Below are 14,174 nucleotides of genomic sequence, written 5' to 3'. Positions count from 1 at the left end.
TGTCCTGCATAGTTTGGGAATATCAAGGCATGTTTCTTAGAGTTTCTATTTTGAAAAAAAAAACAACCCTGCATGACCAAAAGCAAGTTGGGAAAGAAAAGGCTCATTTCATCTTAAATCGTTCAGGGAAGTAATGCAGGAACTCCAGGTAAGAACTTGGACATAGTACCTGGTGCTTAAGCCATGGAGGAGTGCTGCTTACTGGATGCCCTTCATGACTTGCTCTTCTTGATTTACTCAGCCTGCCTTCCTTTAACATTCAGGACTACCAGCACTAGGGATCAGGCCTGTAATAGAATTGCTTAGGAGGCAGCAAGCACTCTACCAATAGAGTTAGACCTGCAGTTCTCATTGTATTTTAAATAGCTATTGTTTTTTGACAATTAAACATCAATTAAATCAATTTTTTGAAAACACTTAAGGAGGTAGTGAAACCACTGGTTCTATTTTTCTATTGATTGACTTTATAATTCCATTTATTCATGGAACATATAGAAATCATTAGCTTAGGTATCAGAGACATGGTAGGCCAAATAAATGTTTGAACCCTAGGAATCAGTCTCTATGTCACAGGAAAGGGTAGACACCCAACCCCTGGCCTACATAGGGCTAGGAACCCACCAGATTGTCAGCCCATTGGCTAACAAAATCCATTGTGACTGGGGCAGCCCAAATCAACAATAGAGGGCATATCATAACCATTTCCCCTTATTCTGATATCTGGTGTTCTGTCCTATGGCTTAATTAATCTGTATAAGAGTAATATTACCAAGCCCCTAAAAATACTTGTTGAGCAGTAAAAATGTTCTGAATAAATCTTCTTCAGATGCTTTCCAAACTAAGTAGACAGGTTGGTCAGGACCTGAAGGTATTGAAAAAATTGTTAGATTCCCTCACAAAATTAGAGAGACTTAGGTTTCTTATGAGATAAAGGAAACTATGTATGATTTGTGGAGAAAACTTGCTTCTATCAATCAGTAATTTTAAAATAATCTTGCCGTGGTTGGAATAATATATGGTATCAGTCTGCGTTCTCTCACTGCCCTGGATAACTACTCTACTATCAGCACTGGCCGGGCCTTCAGTTCTCATTCTGATTAGATTAAGAGCCAAGCCCTGCATCTTAAACTAAAACAGGATGTGTTTATGATTTGACTCATTCACTAAGACCAGGATCCACAGACCTTAGCACAGCCGACTCCATAACAGATGTACCATCCAGGCTGCAGAACTCAGCACATAAACAGCACCACCTGATAAAACTAAAAGACCTAATATATCAAAGTCCATATAGTTCTGGGAAAGACTCTAAATGTACTAGTCTTGCTTTTTAGCTTCTATAGTTCTGCTTCTGAATAACTGTTCTTGTGAACTGAAGTATGTCAAATCAGAACATGTTTTTTTGTGCTTAAAAGCTCACCTTGGGAAAGTCTCAGTACTACACTGGGATCATGAACACCTGGTGCAGTCACCTTCCAGCTGATAAAGTCTTTCTCTTGGCTTAAACCAGTTTCTGATTGGTCTTCTTTGGTGAATAACCTACAACAATAAGGTCATATCTTACAGATTTATATTCTACTAAGTGGGAAACCCCCAAAAAGATATTAATAAATTTCTAGACTTTTATGATCTAGCAAAGTGTGGTGGTCTGTATCTTTCTCATGTGGATTTATTATAGTGCCACATTTTCATTATGTTCATCACCAGATCCATCTAACACTGACATCCAGGCTGTTAGCATTTCCTCTACTGTGACTAGAGCAGCAGTGAACAGAGATGTGCAAGTATCTCTGTAATAGGAGACAGAGTCCTTTGATACATGTGTGAGAGAACATCCTCACACCTACACCTTTGACAGGAGAATAATAGCCAGAATACAGAAAAACCTGAAAACATCCAGAAAGTAAATGACAGAGTAGGCTATGGAAATAAACAGAAAGCTCTCAACAGAAGAAACACACAACACAAAAATAGGAAAAAAAAAAGAGAAAAAGAGGAAGGAAGGGAGAAAAAGAGAGAGGGAGGGAGGGAGGGAGAGAGAGAGAGAGAGAGAGAGAGAGAGAGAGAGAGAGAGAGAGAGAGAGAGAGAGAAAACAAAACCAAATGGATAAAAAATATTTTTTGAGACAGGGTTTCTCTGTGTAGCATTGGAGCCCTGGCAGTAGCTCTGTAGACCAAGCTGGCCTCGAACTCATAGAGATCCGCCTGCTTCTGTCTCCTGAGTTCTGGGATTAAAGGTGTGCACCACTGCTTGGCTAAAAAAAATATTTTTAAAGTGCTTGAATCCTTATCCACCAAGGACTCACAAATTAAATGATTTGAAGTCTATTTCACACCAATACAAATGGATATCATTTAGAAAACAAATGATGGTGAGGTTGGTGAGGATGTGGAGAAGGGAGGCCCCGACTCTCTACTGTAAACTGACACAGGTGCTGCAGAATCAGTGTGAACTGCCCTATGGGTGACCACATCCTGGTCTCCAGTTCTACCCCATGGATTTTCATCTCTATATCCGTGCCAGTGCTGTATGTTTTTTATACCACGGCTCTGTTGTCCGTCTTCAAACCAAGCATGATGATTCCTGAAGCATTATTTTTTTTTCAGAATTGCTTTGGGTTCCCAGGGTCTTTTAAGCATTAATATAACAATTTAAAGAATTTTTTTCAATTTATGTGAAGAATTATGGAATTTTAATGGATATTACAGGGATGGATTTTGTTTTGTTTTTTGTTTCTTTGTTTGTAGAGCAGCCATTTTCATAACAGCAATTTTTCCATTCTACTTGCATGGGAGGTCTTTCTTCTGGGATCTTCCTCAATTCCTTTGTCAGGGTTTTGAAATTCTTACTGTGGGGATCATTAATTTCCTTGGTTAGGTTAATTCCAAGGTTTTTTGTTGCTTTTGAGGCTGCTGTTGTTAATATTGTTTTCTTGATGTTTTTCTCAATCCTTTTGTCATTGGTGATAGAAAAGTTCCTAACTTTTGTTTGTTACTTTTTTATCTGAACACTTTTTGCTGAAGGTGTTTATTAGTTCTAAAAATTAAGAATTTTCCGGTGGAGTCTTTAGAGTCTGTAGTGTGTGGTTTCCTGTAATATGCTCTGAAGGAAACTTTGTCTTCTCCCTTCCTGTGCATCTCTGTCTTTCTCTTGTTTTGCTGCTTTAGCTGAGATCTCAGGAACTGTGCTGAACAGGAATGGAGAGTGCAGACAGCCTGGTCATGTTCCTGATTTTTGTGGAAATGCCTTGAGTTTTTCTCCATGGATCATGATGTTGGCTGCAGGTCATTTAGTCTGGATAATGCTGAGTTATGTTGCCTCCATTCCCCTCCATTCATGTTTTCTTCAGGGTTCTTTTCATGAGAGGGTGTTGGATTTTGCCAAGGTCCTTTTCTACAGCTGTTGAAATGATCATGTGATTTTTGTCCTTGAGTTTATTTATGTGGTGTATTACATTTATTGATTTGTGTATGTTGAATGTCTTTGCATCTCTTCAATGAAACCAACTCAATTGTGATGAACAATTGTTTCCATATGGTTTTGAGCTCAGTTTGCAGGAATTTTATGGAAAATGTCTGTGTCTATACTTTCACAATATTCTTTGATATTCCTGTGTCTTCACATTGTTTTGGTATGAGGATAACACTAGCTTCATAAAATGACTTTGGAAATATTCCTTCCTTTTCTACTTTAGGAAATCACTTGAGAAAACTTACTATTCTACTTTGAAGGCCTGGTAGAATTCTACACTGAATCTACCTGAGCCTGGACTTTTAGGGTTGGTACTTTTCTCTCCCATTTATATTCTTTATTTCAGCTATACTTTGCTGAAATAATTTAGACAATTAGGTTTATAAAAGTCCTCTAGTTTTGGCCATTGACCAAGAGTGAGCTCATGCCTCAAGACTCCTAGTGCAGCATTTTAAAGACAAAATCTACAATTTTTGATGTTGGATGAGGTGCAGAGTAACCTCACATCATTTGTTTTGACAGAACACAGTCATTTCAGACACAACATGACAATTAATGTCACTTACACCTTCTTCGGTTATTTTAGTTTAAGTTTTTATATTACTAATTATTTTGGTTAATACATGTGGACCATGATGATGGGAATCCCAAATGTGTTGCCAAAACAGACATCACTGTTGTGGAGTAGAGGGCTGAGAAGTGTCTGTACTGACCAAAATGGCATCAGGACAACATGGCTTTGCCTTAGTCACTTTAGTACATGTATGTAATAGAATTTTATTCAGTTGTAAAGAAAATGAAATCTGTAGAAAATTTGATGGAACTAGATAATATTATATTGAGTGAGGTAAGCCATGTCTGGAAAGTCAAAGGTTATCTCTCAAATGTTGGTTCTACCTTGAAATGTTTAAATCTGCGTGTTTAAGTCAGAGCCTGTAGAGGCTAGGAAAGAGTAAAAGACACCTTTGCTGGGGAGGGCAGTAAATGCATGCTATATGAAAATAGAGAGGGAACACTGGCAGATAAAGGGTTACTTGGAGGTAAGGGAGGAGGAAAGATGTGAGAGAGCAGAGGGAAGTTCATCTGAAACTAGATCTGTATGAAAACCCATGTGGAAATCTACAATTTTGTAAGTCAATTAAACAAAAATAATTTTAAAATCAACTTTGAAGGGAGGTTCTCAATGTGAGTGGATAACACTGCTCCCAGAGTCATGGGTTCTTAAACAAAAATTATGGCACAGACGTGGGAAACCTCTTTAGGATTCTTGGGTCTAGGAGGCTCAGGTGCCACAGAAGTGTAAGGCAGGTGCTGCAGAGGCACTTGGGTTCAGCATAGGGTTAGGGGGTGAAGAGAATTAGTTAGAAATTCATCACATAGTTATCAAATAGAAATTTATCACGTAGTTATCAAATCCTCAGATTTGGGGATGTACTCAGTGTCATACGTGGGCCAGCCTGAAGCCCTGGGTCAGGTCACCAGCTCTACTACATGATGGACATAAAATCTAAATAGAAGTAGACAACAAATGACAGAAGTAAGAATGTGGTGACCTCTGGAGAGGATGGCCATGGTGGAGCTTGAGGGAAGCCCTGTGGTTCTGTCTTTCCTCTGTGTCTCACTGCTGCTCTCTCCTCTTCCCCTTCTCTCCCACCTCTGTCCTTTCCCATTTTTCTCTCTGTTCTCTTTCTTTTCTGCTCTTTTTTTCAAGACAGAGGTCAGAAACAGCTTCACTTTGTAGCCCAGGCTGGCCAGTAACCTCTTTGTAGCACACGTTGTCCTTCAACTGGCAAAGCTTGGACCTCAGTCAGAGTGTCTGTGATTATAGGTGTCTGCTCCTGCTTCTCATTTTGAAGTACTCTACATGTTCAGAAAAAATCCGAGTTTTACAAAAACAAGTGTGTCATATTGAAAGTATACCTCAATCTCTCTAGTCAGATATTTTTATACTTTTTGTGTGTATGTGCATGTGTGGCTGTATACAGGTGTGCATACCTGTGGTGGACAACACTAGTGTTTTTCTCTCACTCACACTGTTCCTGAGGAATGAACCAGGACTTTCTAACTATCTAGAAAAGCTGATCCTCCAGCCCCAGGGATGCCCTGCCTCCCCCTCCCACACTCAGGCTTTTTTTCCTGGTGCTGAGATCTGAACTCAGGTCCTCATGCTTACAGATTTGGGCCACTGCCTAGCCTGTACCTTCTCAGTATATATCTTGTACTCCAAAAAGAGTTATCTTCATAAAAACTTTTAGAACTTTTATCCTTTGAGAATTTTGAGAACTTCATACATATTATGTATTTTAATCATACCACTGCTACTTTATTTCAGCATTCCACCGGAAGTCCCCCCCCAACAACTTTTTTCCCAACCTCTCTTCCCCTCCCAGCTCCCGCCTTTCCTCCTTCTCTATTCCTCTCCCTCTTCAGTAACGCACAGAGTCCAGTCAATGCTGCCCATGAACACACGGGAGGAGGATAATCCCCTGAATAGTCAACATACTATGGACCATATTTCTGAAGAAAAGTGGGCTTTTCTCTCCTGGCAATGTCTACACCTTCAGTTGGAGGGTGGAGGACATTTGTGACCCTCCTTAATTCTTGCTAGAATGTTAAAAAGAAAAGACTGACAGAGTATGAAGCTGACTTACTTTTCAACATTAACTCTCTGGTCTGTGAAGTGTCCTACACTGCACACACACTGACTGGAGGTTAACAGTCTGCACTTAGTGCCCCCTCCCATCTCTTATTCTTTAGGGATAGAGTTTATATTTAGCCCAGGCACCCAAACCCCAAATCCTCCTGTCTCAGGCTCTTGGTTATAGGGATTACAGTCGTTAATAGTGAATTATTTCTCAATTGGTCTCTTCAGATATAAAATGAAATTATAAATCAATTTATATGAACAACCTGGATATTTAACAAGCCAACCCTTGGCTGTACTGACCCCGTTTGTCCCTTTCTGTGTTAACCATATATTCTCCTGGATATTACCCCGACCGTCAGTCTATTAAGAAAAAAGGAAAGACATACATCTCTGCTTTCCTTTTTATCTCTTCCCGGGGCTGCCTCCCCACGGTCCAACTGATGCCGGACTCATCTAGGGCTCAGTGTGGACCTGAGGCTCCAGGACAACGTTGTACATGAGAATCCCGATTGACCACCAAGTGGCGCTAGCTCCTCTCTTCTTTTCTGGTGCCGCCCAGGCTCACCTTACTTCCTTGAAATTCCTGATTCAGGCAGAGGCTGAGGACAAGTTGAGCAGCAGCCTGGGTCTCTCTTCTTCCCCTGCATCTGACAGCAGTGAGTATGGGCGACAGGAATGGCTTTCTGATAGTATAATTAGCATCACACACCTCACGGACTTACAGTGCACACTTGTGTGGTTATGGGAATATTCAGAGGTGTGCAAACATATTTCCATAATGTACTCTGCTTATTTGATCCAGATATGCTTTCCCACAGCTTCTCTGGGTACTTTCAGTGTGTGTGCACGCGGGGCGGTGAGGATCAGGGTGTGTTATGAGTAGATTCAATGAGTGTGGAGATCACAGGATAACTTTTGAGAGTCAGTTCTGTTCTTCTAACTTGTTGAGGAGATCTCTCCTGTACTTTGTTCCATGCTGGGTGCTCCAGGGTAGCTGGCTCCTCAGCTTCCTGGAGATCTCCTGTGTTGGGATCACAAAGGCATGCCACTGTAGTCCCCTTTTCATAGCGTTCTTGGATTGAACTCAGATTGCCCGTCTTGTGCAGGCAGCACGTTTACCTGCAGAAACCTCTTGCTGGACCCTGGGTGGTTTTCAGAGCCCTTTTCTTGGTATGTAGTTCAGAGGATCAAATCCCGAGCCTTGCATATGTTAGGCAAGTGCTCTGCCAGCCTGTAGAATTTTCAATATATAAGCACTTTATCCACAAATAGGGTAATTCTTCCTTTTTTGTTTGTATCTCTCTTTTTCTTCTCTCATCATATTTCTCTGATGATCCAAGCTCTATATTGAATAAAACTTAAGGGATGGTCACTCTTGTCTTTATCCTGTATTTAGAGAAATTAATTTAAGTTTTTCCCTATTCAGTATATTGCCGTTGGTAGGATTATCACAGTGCCCTTTCTTGTGTGTAGGTGTGAGTTTTTTCTCCTAGTTTGTAATCAAGAACGAGTTTAGTTTTCAAAGATTTTCTCCATCTATTGAGATCATGATATCCTTATTATCCTTGATCATGTTATGTACTGAATTTCTTTTATCAATTTGCATATGCTGAACCATGCTTGCATACAACACAGTGTTGAGTCTCCGTGTTTTTCTGTACTTTCTTTTGCGGTTGACTTTTTCTACAATTCCATTATGATCTGATAGAATACAAGAAATTACCCTATTGATTTGTTAAAAGTTTGTGATGGAGTGTTCAAATTATTAATTTACAATTATCTTTATTCTTCCTAACTTTGGCTGGTTATCTGCTTTATCAGGTAAGAGTGCACCTTTCCAGTCTGTTTGTTTAAAATGCTGTTTTCCATCCTTCCACTTTCAGTCCTCACATGCGTGACCAGCTAGTTGAGTTTCCCGCTGCAATAAACAATTGGTTATTGTTTTCTGCTTTTCACTTCAGCCTGCCGGTTGCATCTTTTACTCCAGAGTTGAGATCGTTTATATTTAGATTAGTGTTAAATGTTTGTACTGAATGAGGTCCTATAATTTGGCGGGCTTCTCTTCATCTTTCAATTTTTTGTTTGAGTTTCAAATTGTTATATGCTCTTTTCTTTCTCTCTCATCTTAGATGTTTGCTGGCTCACTGGCATTTTGCTTTCTATTGCTGTGATAAAACATTCTGATCACAAGCTACTTGGGGAGGAAAAGGTTTGTCTTATACTTCCACATCACACCCATCACTGAAAGAAGTCAGGTGGGATCTCAGGCAAGAGCTGAATCAGAGACCTTGAAGAAACATGGCCTACTAGTTGCTCAGCCGGCTTTTTTAAATGTCCTAAGGCTCAAGTGGGCTGGGCCTCTCACATCAATCATCAATCAAGTAAATGCCCCACAGACTTGCCAATTCAATGGAGGCAATTCCTCACCTGAGGATTCCTCTTCCCAGATGACTCCAGCGTGTGTCAAGCTGACAAAAGCTACACTTCCTGAGTTACTGCTGTCGACTCCTTAGAACTATAGGAGTTATTTTCTCCTGAGCTCTTGCAATCCTAATTTTCTGTCTTCTCCATTTGTAATTTTATTTTCCTGTGAGTGTCTTCTTCACTGCTGCCTCTGTGGTCATGCATTGCTTTAGCTATGTTCATCTTGAATGTCTTTATAAAGGACAAACTTGCTTGTGGTCACATTGGCTGTCACTTCTTTTCCTTTACTGCTCCAAACACACAGTTCCATGCTTTGTACTTCAGCATTTCTGTCAAGAAATGTGTTGTTCTGGTTGGTTTGCCAATCAGGTACTTTGTTATTAACATAGCTCTTTTCTTAGTAGCTTCCAGCATTCTTTTCTTGTCTGAAGTCTTTACATTTTATGATGAGTGCGATATGACTAGAATATTTCCTGATCATCTATGTAGTGGTCTATATTATCTCTGTACCTGGACATCCTTATCTTTCAATAGATGCAGGGAATTTTAGGATGTTGCTTCAATGAATAGGTTTTCTATGCCTTTAGTCCTTATTTCAGCATTCTGTTCTAATAATACCTTCATGTTTGGTCTGTCTGTCATGTCCTGAAGGACATTATAAGTTTTTCTTTCTTTTTTTTGAATAAAGATAACTGCAATAACTCATTAACCATGTATTTGAAACCCTAGCATTTTATCTTTCAGCTAATTTAGATCGTTGGTGATGCTTTCTCCTTAAATGTAAAAATTTATCTGCAAACTTCCCCAAAATTTGCATTTTAAAAATTTCCCTATTTATCACTTATATCCTATATTGTTTTTTTCTTATTTCTGTCAGTTGTTTATCTTTTGGATGTTCTATACTTTTTAAGTTAAATTTTTTAAATTAAAATTTTGAATGATTTTTTTCCCTTCATTTTATGTAATTAAGTATGCTTAGACTAAGTTGCTGACACCATATGATCTTTTGAGGAAGTTGTGTTCCCTTGTTTTCTCAGAGTCTTGTGTTTTGTTGTTGTGGTTTGTGCACCTTTGGGAGTGAATATGGTTTGCACACTGATGTGAGGATTTTAACATTGTTTCCTTCTACAGAGATCACTGGTCATAGTGCAGAATAAACCTCAGTAACAATATGGGAGCCAACTTCCCTCAATAATCATAAAGGGAATAATGAACTGATGAACAGGAGCTGGTGGTGTATACCTTTAGTCCCAGCATTTGGGAGGGAGAGGCAGGTGGATCTTTGAGTTCAAGGTCAGTCTGATCTACAGTGAGTTCTAATGACAGGCAGGCTACAAAGAAAAACTACATCTCAAATAAACAACAACATCATCATCAACAACAATGTACAGAAAGTGAGGTCAGAAAAAAGAGGAGAATAAGATAAAGAGCAAGAGATTAAAGTCACTATGTACCAGAGCATCATTCACTCTAAAGACCTCCCGCCTTTGTAGATTCTTCTCCACTGTTGGCCACAGAGGTCTCTGTGGGCTGTGGTCCAGGTTGGCACTTCCGTTTGTGGCCTTGTCTAAACAAAGCCATATCTACCAGATGCTTTGGGGGAAGTGGAGGTGGCAAACAGAGCATGGAGTTCCACAATGGAGAGAAATTTTGAGAGCTGAGCTGTTTGCCTAAGCATTTTCGATCCTATGCAGCAGCAAACCACCATGCAATGAGGAAGAAGTTGTGGAAATTGAGTAATTCTTTCACCCTGGTTATCAGTTCTCAGCCCCTGTCTGCTGCACACAAATTGAACCATGAGAAAGTTTCAGAAACCAATGAATCTGCCAGCCACCTGCTCTGAACTCTCAAGCTCAGCAGTCATCCAGAGGAGCCATGTCATTCTGGTTACAGGAGGCAGGGCTGCCTGTCCTCATTCCTCCACAGCCTGAGTTAGGAGTGTGTCTCAGTTACTCCCTCCTGCACTACTGTCCCTCATGGCTTCCTACCCACCAGGGCATCCCAGGGCACCATGACATGTGCTAGATGATTTTGGGTCCCACTACAGCTCAGACTCAGAGAATAGAAACTCCTGGTTCTAACTCTGTAAGAGAAGAGTTTATAGAGCTCAGGCTGCTCCTATCTGAGTTCCTTTGTGTTATACAGGACAGGAGTTTTCAGTGTGCCTTGCCCTGAGTGACTCCATTTATACAACAGTGATTTGCTTCATTTCTAAAATATATTCTGAGGCAAAATGAATGTTTACCTTCTGTGAGCAAGTGTCCGTCATATACAGTAGGACATACGTTGATAGATAACTCACCAATGCAAACTAATTATTCCTACCTACACACATATCAAGCCAGAAACACCTAGATCCATTGATTTTGGAAGAACTTGTCTAAGAAACAAAGCCTATGTGCTTGTCCTAAACATCAGAGCAATGAGGGCTGCAGTGCCCTCATTGGACCATACCCACTGAGCCACCATCAGCCCACCTGATGTGTGCATCACTAGATACAAGGCAACAAACTCTCAACTCTGTGTGTCCCCAGGCCTTCTGCTCACATGACCAGCCCGAAATGAAGTGTCACACTGGAGCTCCTATTTGTTCAGACTCCTTAAACCTGGAGTCAGCTCTGTGCTTTAAAGCAATCTGCCCTGTGAACCATCTCTCTATCTTGAACTGACACTGTGCCTTGAACCAACTGAGTATTTACTGACCACTCTGTTCCAGAACAGCTCTCCCTGCTGCTTGTGTATCAGCTCTGTTTTCCCATCCACAGCTCTTTTTTAACCCTTGCATCACTGTAAGCCTTTATGGGTGACACTGTGTATTGTGTGCTCAATGCAGTTTGTGATCTGAGAGACAATATTGGTCATTAGGATGAGAAGGAACCAGTTTACACTTGCCAAAAGTCACAAGCCTCAGAAGAAACAAAAGTACCTGGGAAATGAAAGTTGACTGGAAAGTTGATGCAGATTATGAATGCCTTGTTCTTCAATAATCTGACATGTGGATGACATACATGTACCCATCCAAGTTTTTCACATGATAGCTCCATGCCATTAATTGATCCACGGAATTTATTCCCAGTACTGCTCTGCCATGGAGGAGGAGCCAGTGTGAGGTCAAATACCTGTGCTGGATTTAAGTCTCATAGGAGTGATAGGTTTTTTTCCTGCCAGCCTGTCATTACCAGGGCAGCCTGTATTACCTTGGAGTTACTCCCCTGGCCTCACACATGTGGAACATGCACTGACTGGTACTCTCAGGCCATATCAGTCTTTCTCTATGTGCTGTTGTCTCCTTTCACAGGTGTTCTTGTATGGGAACTTCAGACCCTTTTGTCAAGTCCTGCAGACACCTTATGCTCCTGTGTAGCTCTCTTTCTTCCCACCTTGAAGATTCTTTTTTCATATGATTATCCTCATTCACAATGATTTCATTTCAGTATCAATCTTGTTTGTCTAGTTCTCCTTCTTGAGGTATCAGTGTTTAAGTGGTTGTTAAATACGTTTATTGAAATCTTAATTATGATTGTTTTAAAATAGACTTTCTGTCTTCTGATAAGAAATCTGTAATTCCTTTCTTTCTGTCTTTAAATATCAATTGTCACATTATTAATGATTGCTAATCACTGTCTGGATTAATTGTGAACTTCCCTCTAAGTTCTCACTTTAGGAATCTTTATCCTTGTTACTCCCATCCCTAGAATTCATAATTGAAATTTGGGATGATATTTTTGAAAGGAGTTATTTAACATTCTTCCAGCAATGTCTGAGTTGACTACACTGATGTAGCAGAGGTTTATGCTCATAGTTTGATTTGTCCTAATTCTCAAAGCCTCAACCTTCTGGATCTCGAGGCACAGGGTTTAGAGCATGCCATTTTTCTGAGGCTCCAGGTTTGTCTGGTGACAGACTGCTAATACTTTTACTAACAAATAACAAGGCTTTTGGTAGATGTGTTTAGCAAGTTTTATTTTCCTACCTTTTCTGGAGTTGGCCCTGTATGGGAGGTTTTCCTGTGCTTAAGGCAGGAGGGAAGGCAGTAGGGGGTTGGGTTCGCTTCCCTGCTGCTGTCCCTCAACCCTGGCTGCTTTGGTTGTCATCAGAGCTCTTCACACAGCTGCTCCCACCCTGCCTGCTTTAAGGGTGCTCCTGGAGGAGGCTTGCCTGGGCAGCTCACAGGCAGGAGCTCACTACCCAAAATGTCAGCTAATTAAAAAAAAATCTGGCTGTGTTGACTATGGCATTGTTTCATAAACTCAAGGCCTTACTTTAAAGAAGACTATACCTTGTGAAATGGGACATTTGAGTTTAATTTGTATTGTTTTTTTAATGGAAGTCTTAAACTGCTTAGCTACTGATTTGGTGTCCCTAATCCCTGTCATTTTGAAATCTAAGTCTTTCTAGATTTACAACATACTCATTATAGCAATGATGATGTCATCATTATCAGTTCCTCTTCTTGGCTATTTAAACATGCCTAATGGCCAAATGTACTGAAGTTGTAAATATTCAAAAATTTCTCCTGATCGCTATGCAACTTCAACTAATTATGTTAGTTGAACAAAATCTCTCTGTGTGTTTTTCTGTCTCTCTGCCCCCCTTCCTCCCTCTCCCCTCCACCCACAGAGCAGATATGGTAATGGTGGTCATGTATTCAGCCTCTGAACTTATAATATGCTTTTGAAGTAAGACAAATCTGCCCCATCATCTTCCCCCTTCTTTCTTTATGAATTATGAATAACATTTATACTCTACTCATTAGTGCTCATTTGTTTCTTAGGAATTTGGTGTCTAAGAGGAGTCTATATCCTCATGTCTGCTTCTCATTGGGTCCTCAGGTAATCACAGCGATAGGAACTAACTGTTCATCAGGGATATACCTATGGCTACACAGTTTAAACAATCCTTAAGTGTGCTGGTCTGCGTAATAATGTCTCTGTGGGCCGGGCGGTGGCGGCGCACGCCTTTAATCCCAGCACTCGGGAGGCAGAGGGAGGCGGATATCTGTGAGTTTGAGACTAGCCTGGTCTACAAGAGCTAGTTCCAGGACTGGCTCCAAAACCACAGAGAAACCCTGTCTCGAAAAGCCAATAATAATAATAATAGAAAGAGAAAAGAAAAACAAAAGAAACCAACAACATAGTTGGTTTCACTGTGTAGCCCCTGGTTGACCTCTTTGTAGACCAAAGTAGCCTCAAACTCTGAAGATCCAACTGCCTCTTATCTCCCAAGTACTGGAATTAAAGTTACTACCACATCTGGCATTTCAACATCTTAAAAAAAATCTATCAATGTGACCTTCAGCTGTTCACTTGTGCTGTGGGGTAGGAAAAGCAAAGGAGCTGAGCCCCACCCACCACCAGCTTCAGCTTCTCCCACCCCCAAGTCAAAACATGTATACATGACCTGGGATGAGACCTGTATGTACACCGAGGGCCTCGTGAAAGGCACTTGCCGTCCTCTTTTCTTCTGAGACAAGGTCTCACCACGTAACCTGTTGCCCTGAAACTCAGAGATCCACTTTCTTTTGCCCCCCAAGTGCTGGGAAGTCACCATCCTTACTGAAGGAACTCCAGCCCCAGCGAGGGTCTGCAGGTCAGCTGCTCACATGCTTCCTGGAGGTGGTTGGTNGGACAA

This window comes from Alexandromys fortis, unplaced genomic scaffold, assembly GCF_014885135.2.
Source record: "Alexandromys fortis isolate MF-2015 unplaced genomic scaffold, M_Fortis_MF-2015_v1.1 scaffold_87, whole genome shotgun sequence".
Classification (NCBI taxonomy): domain Eukaryota; kingdom Metazoa; phylum Chordata; class Mammalia; order Rodentia; family Cricetidae; genus Alexandromys; species Alexandromys fortis.
The sequence above is the reverse complement of the archived record's forward strand: the minus strand, read 5'-3'. Positions refer to the sequence as shown.